Below are 7,121 nucleotides of genomic sequence, written 5' to 3'. Positions count from 1 at the left end.
AGAAAAACCACTGCGATGGGTATATCAGAAGGTTCCCAAGGATGCATTCTCCACAAAAGTCAAGGTAGCTGCGGGAATGATTTGGTGGCTGCGACGGGAAAGCAAGGTAATTTTTGGGAAAGAGCCAGATAAGGTGACAGTGCCGTGGAATGGGGAGAAATGGCAGAAGGTGGTAGAGAGCGAAGAGGATATACAATTGGCAGTATACTCATACCCAGGGAAAATCGTCACAGGCACGGTACAGAAGTGGGCCGAAACAGCCAAAGTGGTGGATTTCAGTGTGGATAGTAGAGTTTTGGATACCCCTCACCCAGGACCAACATATTTCACAGACGCTTCCTCAAAGACGAACAGAGCGGCGGTAGTGTGGAAAGAAGAGAATAGTTGGATGCGCCAGACGTATGAGGAGCAAGGTAAAAGTGTGCAGTGGCTGGAGGCGAAAGCGCTAGAGATGGCCCTGCGAAAGGATATAGATCGGCATATAAATGTGTGCACAGACTCCTTATATGTGTATAAATTAGTCATGTCCATGAAACGAGAGGGTGTGCCACACACGGAAATTGCCTTGATGCTAGAGATTGCTTTATCGCAGCGAGGAGCAACTGTGACAGTAATTCACATTCGCAGTCATCAGACGGGGCCTGGACCACTGATTGAGGGGAATCGCATGGCTGATGAGGCAGCCGCGGGAGTCTGGACCTTGGCGGAGGCAAAGAAACTACATGAACAACTGCACCTGGGTGCTAAAGCCTTGGCAAAGGAGTGTGGCATCTCAATAAGAGCGGCAAGAGAAGTAGTAGCCACCTGTCCTTACTGTCAGCACTCGCCACTGTGGGAGGCAGGAGTCAACCCTCGAGGACTGGAAGCAAATTCTATCTGGCAGACTGACTTTACTGAATGCCCACAGTTGGCCCCCGGAAGGCACCTGGCAATTACAGTTGATACATATAGTGGAGTCATCATGGCTACTCAACATCGGAAGCAGACCGCAACGCACTTGACTACGCATTGGACCACAGTGATGGCGTGGCTTGGAAAGCCTACCGAGATAAAAACAGATAATGGACCATGCTTTCGGGCTCGAAGTACCGAAGAATGGTGTAAAGCTTGGAATATTGTATTAAAACACGGCATTGCTTACAATAGCACGGGGCAGGCAATAGTTAAATGCGCTCATCGCACCTTGAAAGCAAAGATAATACAGCTTGGGGAGGGGGAGAGGTATAAGGGAACTATACCCATAGCAGCTCAGCAAACTATTTTAATGCGTGCATTATATTCGCTTAATCATTTTATACGCGGGCAGGAGCAAGTTACAGCAGTGGAGAAGCACTTTGGCAAGGCTCAAGCAGGCGAGCGCTATCCGCAGATACGAGTAAGGTTCCCAGGCAGTGAGCAATGGGAGAGAGGATGGAAACTGAGATGCCTGGGGAGGGGCTACACCGTGGTTGAGAATGAAGGGCGCATAGAATGGGTGCCTGCAAAGTGTGTGAAAGCAGAACTGTGCAAGGATGTACAATGAATAATCCCTTTCTGAGTTGTCTTTTTGCAGGGTCTGCTGACATGGATCCTCATGCTAGCCGTACCATTGGGAAAAGAAATGAGCTCCTTGACAAGATCGCAAGCAATATTGCAACGAGAGCGACACTGGGAGAGGGCGGCAAAAGAGGGATATAAACTGGAACTGGATAGTAATAATTGGGGGGATCTTGTTGTGTGTAGTAATCATGGTTACTTGTGGGCTACCATTGTTATGCTGTGTTATAAGACAAATCAAAGAGCGCCTGCGAGCGTTACATGAATATAGACCTGACCGCAATATGTATCCACTTACGCAAGTAGCTTTGTAGAATTTTAGTAGCATGGGGAGGGGGAGATGTAGGGGAATAGACAGGGATCAGCGACCGGAAGATTACGGGATGTGACGGAAAGATAGACTCCTCCCCATAGGAGTGGCAGGAACAGGAACCGCAAGAGCTATATAAGCGTGTGACGCAGCCAAATAGACGGACATTTTGTATCCATCATATTGATGTCTGTGCATCACTGTCCCCAGGGTGGGTAGAGCCCTGTGTCCCGGAGGTATGCGGCCCAAGATAAGTTCTCCCGTAGAAGCGTACAGCTACAGATGTGGCTCTTTTTCCAATCACAGATACCTGGGAACAGTTACAGCCTGAGCTGAACAAGAAAAATCAGAGAGAAGGATGGCAAGGATCGTCAGCAGTACAGAATTACTTCTGTGCTAATCCAGTGATTCTGAAGCAGAACCCTTCAGCCTGAAAAAGAGCTGACCAAGCAGGGTGTGATAAAATCTACAAAATCATGAACAGCAGAGGGTGTTTAACAACAATTGTTCATTGCCTCTTCTACTACAAAAATGAGAGAGCATCAGATTAAACAAGCAGGCGACTGGCTTAAAGCAAACAAAAGGAGTTGCTTCACACCATGTATGATTAAAGTAGGGGAACATTTTGGCATAGAACATGTTCAGTGTTGTAAATGTACATGATTTCAAAAAGTGACTGGACAAATTCACAGAAGAAAATCCATCAAAGGCTATTACATTCAGATATTACAGGCTTTAAAAAATCCTGAAACCTAGATTTCTGGCAGCTGGGAAACAATTTTACTCACTTGTCCTGTTCTTATATTCTTCCCTAAACATCTAATATTGGCTGCTGTTGAAGACAGCTTATGCTGATAGATGGGTCCTTGGTCTAACCTGGTATAAACTCTCATTCTGTTAAATGAGAAACGCAGAAGGGTCCTGAGAACATTTAATAAAATTTTACAGAAAGTAAAGACCCAAAAGGGCCTTAAAGGAAGTGACTTTCACCAGTCACAGCAAATATATCTGCCCTGTAAGAATTATAGAACAAAGGGAGGAAAAAAAACCCCAACATGGTCAAGAAGGAAAAAAACAAAGTTTGACAATGGGGAGGAGGGGTGGTAGGGTCATCTCCAAGGGTAACAAACTTTTTTCAGCAGTAGGTATGGCAGAAAGTCCCAGATTTTCCTTCAGCCTTCTTCAGCTTTTCAGCTGCAGCCCCTCACCAATGCATTGCTTTTTGGGTATAAAATGAGACCTGCATATGCCCTGGAGACCACACTCAAGTAGGAAATTTGAGAAGATGAACCAAACACTAAACTGATATAGTGGAATATTATTGATCTAAGATGGAAGTATTGAAAAGATGATTATTTCAAAACTTCCAAAGGGGGGAAATGTAACCAAAGTGATGAAATGAATCAACCAGGGTTGTTGTTATATTATGGGAACATGGAGTGTACGAATCAGTGTATCTGTTGATCTGTATTTTAGTCCCTAGGTAATCATTAATGTGAATGAAACAATAGACAATGTGCTTCTGTCAGAAAAAGATGACAAAATGTGGTTTTGTGTAGTGGACTGAGAAAACTGGCCAGGACTGCCAAGATTAAGAGCCAAGTAGGTAAAAGGTAATTCCGGCAGGGGGAGATCGCGACCACTGACTCACGGACCACTGACCCAAGTAATACCACCTACTCAAAAGAGAACAACGGGAAAGGACAACTGAGCCTGTGCAGTAATTTACCTGTGAAGCGAGCAAGTTCGTACCAATCACCAAAGAGAATACTATTGAATATGTATATTTTTGATCTATAACTCACGAGAAGAGTGTGTAAGGTATACACGCTTGGAGGAGCGATCCCCCGTGCATCCAGCCCTGCAATAAAGAATGCCTGCCTTTTAACACTACATTGGTGTTACGAGGTTTATTCCCGATTTCGGTGACAGTGGGACTACCCCCCGTGCTGCCCAGCGCTGAATAAACATGCCTACTTTACAGTCTTACAGATTGTGGAGTCCGCTTTCCGCACGTCAGTTTGTCGAGCCAGCCAGGAGTCTCTGCTTGGCTGCGGGATCGGCTGCGGAGCGGACGCCCCTAGGCGCGCCCCGAGAACTCTTCTCGGAGGAGCCTCCGCTGCCGGCCGCTCACCGCGGGAGCAGACAACAACCTCCTGAAGCCGCGGAAGAAAACGGTATGTTTTATAGGAAGGGCCTGTAAGTCGTACGCGTGGCCGGGGCAGCTGGTAAATTGCGCAGGGACGTCTGGCGTGCAGCAGAGTCCTCGTAGGGGAAGGTACCCTGTAAGGTAACAAGGGGATTCGCTGACCGATAGAGCGGCCGCTAGCGATCTTGGGGGTAGATCGAGTGAATCCGAGGCCACCGCTGCATCCCGGTGTCGGGAGCCAGGACGGACCTGCTAATGACTGGTATATAAGAAGCAATTGCGCTTGGGTTATTTCGTATTTGCAGCTGCTAGAGAGATACTAGCTGGAACGATACTGTTTTGTTTGCAAACTTGTGTATATATGTGTCTGAAGCTGGACCGATAATTGTGTATCTTTTCTGTTTTGTTTGCCCGAGTATTGTATGTTGAAAACTTGTGTGTATCTGTGTCTGAGACACAGCATTGCTGTGAAGTGAGTGGGAGTCCCGATTTGTGGTTCCGTAACTCCGCGAGGAGCACGGCCAGAGATGGACAAAGCACCTGGAATGTTTATAAATTTGTAAATCTTTGTTATGTAAATTGAGCTGCCGTGGTGCTTGGCCATTCTCCTAAGTATCGGGAGACTGGCTAATCATCAGAGTGGCAGAACAAAAGAGACCCCCGGTAGCTTGGGTTTGAACTTTAGAAACATTCAAACGAGGGAAAGGGTTGGATGAGAAGGGAAATCAAGGCTTTTACTCAAATAAGACATAATTAACTCTCGCAGAACACAAGTGACCTCAAATCCCCACACTGGTGGGCAGAACCAAAAAGTTTTACTTGATCCCAGGTGTTTGGGATCTGTGGGAGGGAAGCTGGGAGAAAGCTATAGAGAACTATAGAAAGAGATCCGTGTGGAAATTGAAACAAAGAATTAGGATAAGCAGGAAGTAGTATAAAGAGAGGAAGAGAAAGTCAGAAGAATGGGTAACACCCAGGGCGGCATTTTAAAGAAGAGCCCCCTGGGGTGTGTATTGGCTCATTGGAAAGACATAGTTGGGACTAGGGGAACAGAAAGTAAAAAGACCCTTATAAAATATTGTAATCAATGGTGGCCGTTGTATAAACTAGAAGGTGAAGCTAAGTAGTCGTTAAATGGATCTATAGATTATAACACTCTCTTACAGCTAATGTTGTTTCTAAGGAGAGAAGGGAAGTGGGATGAAGTGTCATATGCAGACATGTTTTTCACCCTCCGAAATCATCCAGAGTGGCAAAGGGACTGTGGGATGGTGCCGCCACAGGACCCTATGGTACTCGCACTTGAGCAAGAAAATAACAAGGGACTTAAAGGTAAACTAAGGCGGTGTTGTTCGGCATGTAGCATTGGACAAAGGTGCACTAAAGTAGATAAAATTCATCAGGCACCAGAACAAGATCTAACTGATTCGTTTAAGCCTCCCCCTCGACCACAGGAAGGGGATGCGGACTCGGATGGAAATCCCACTCCCCCAGACAGTCCCATATCTTCCTGCACAAGGAAGAAAACTACTTCTGGGACTGCCTCTACAGCATTACAAGCTCCTCTTTGGGAGGCAGTAGGGCCAGATGGGGGAACAATGCAGTTAAACAGGGTCCTTCCGAATCCCCATCTGAATTCCTGGATCGCTTGAGGGATGTAATGTGCCGCAGCGCACCGCTGGATCCTGGGTCAGAGGTAGGAGTACAACAACTAGTCTCCCTGTTCTTGGGTCAGTCCACGGGGGATATCAGGCGCAAACTCCAGAAGCTGCGCACCACAGAAAGTAGAAATCTGGAAGTGTTACTGGACGAAGCATGGAGAGAATTTAGTAATAGAGAGGAAATGTATAGACAAGGGCAGTTATTAGAGAAGGGGAGGAAAGGCCTAGACGAGAACAGACCCGATTGGGGAAGGATCAATGTGCTTTGTGTAAGAGATTTGGTCATTGGAAAAAGGAATGTCCAAGAAATAAAGAAAAGGGATGAAGCCACCAGATGGGAAGAATGGTAGCTCATGTGAAAGAAGATTGATGGGGACCTGGGGAATCTACCCTAGTGGATCCACTGGTTATAATGAAGCTAGGGAAAAAGCAACAAGAAGTAGAATTTTTAGTTGCTACAGGGGCAACATATTCAGTCTTAAATCAAGCCTTGATGCCCCTAGAGAATTAATATATCTTGGTAAAAGGGGCAACTGGCCAAAGTGAAAAGGCATATTTTTGTAAGCCACTGGAGTATAAATTAGGTAAACAATGGGGCATTCACCAATTTTTGTATATGTCCAATTCCCCAAAATCACTTTTGGGAAGAGATTTGTTAGAACAATTGGGTGTGAAAATTGCATTTGAAAAAGGATAAATTACTCTGGAAGTGAAAGACCCACAGTACATCCAAATCCTGAGTCTATCCTTAATTAGTCCTCTCACAGAAGAAAAAATCAGTGAAGAGATTCTAAACCAGGTATATCCTGGGGTATGGGCCACCGATATACCCAGGAGGGCAAAGAATGCACCACCTGTTGAAGTCAGACTCAAAGAAGGTCAGCAACCAGTAAGAATTAAGCAATACCCCCTAAAGAAGGAAGATAGAGAGGGAATTCAGCCAGTGATTGAAAAATTTTTGCAATGAGGATTATTGAAAGAGTGTGAGTCTGACTTTAACACTCCTATCTTACCTGTTCGTAAGCCTGACAGGTCATACCGTGTGGTCCAGTATCTACGGGCTGTAAATAAGATAACCGAAGACTTGTACCCTGTAGTAGCAAATCCATACACCCTGTTGACCGTATTAACACCTGAACGAACTTGGTTCACTGTTTTAGACTTGAAAGATGCTTTCTTTTGCCTCCCTCTCCATGAAGCCAGCTAAAAATTATTTGCAAGCCGTCCAGATTTGAGAGACAGACCTATGGAAAACGGGGAAAACTGGTTCACAGATGGAAGCAGATATGTCCTGAGTGATAAGAGACATGAGGGGTATGCCATTACCACCAGCCAAGAAGTAATAGAGTCAGAGCCTTTGCCCATGAATACCTCTGCACAGAAGGCAGAAAAAATCGCTCTGACTCATGCCGTGGAATTGGCCCAAGGCAAAGTTGTGAACATATATACAGACTCGAAATATGCC

The 7,121-nt window shown here is 45.7% G+C and overlaps 1 long non-coding RNA gene across 1 annotated transcript; it reads left to right on the top strand.

Annotated features, from left to right (window-relative positions):
• Window positions 1-3,783: 3,783 nt before the first annotated feature.
• Window positions 3,784-6,860, top strand: LOC135310827 (uncharacterized). Its single transcript, XR_010370817.1, has 3 exons — window positions 3,784-4,023; window positions 5,600-5,691; window positions 6,817-6,860. It is a non-coding gene; the product is annotated as an uncharacterized LOC135310827 (long non-coding RNA).
• The last annotated feature ends 261 nt before the right edge of the window (window positions 6,861-7,121 follow it).

The sequence above is a fragment of the Phalacrocorax carbo genome (genome assembly GCF_963921805.1).
Source record: "Phalacrocorax carbo chromosome W unlocalized genomic scaffold, bPhaCar2.1 SUPER_W_unloc_14, whole genome shotgun sequence".
Classification (NCBI taxonomy): domain Eukaryota; kingdom Metazoa; phylum Chordata; class Aves; order Suliformes; family Phalacrocoracidae; genus Phalacrocorax; species Phalacrocorax carbo.
This window is presented reverse-complemented; position numbering and strand designations above follow the sequence as displayed.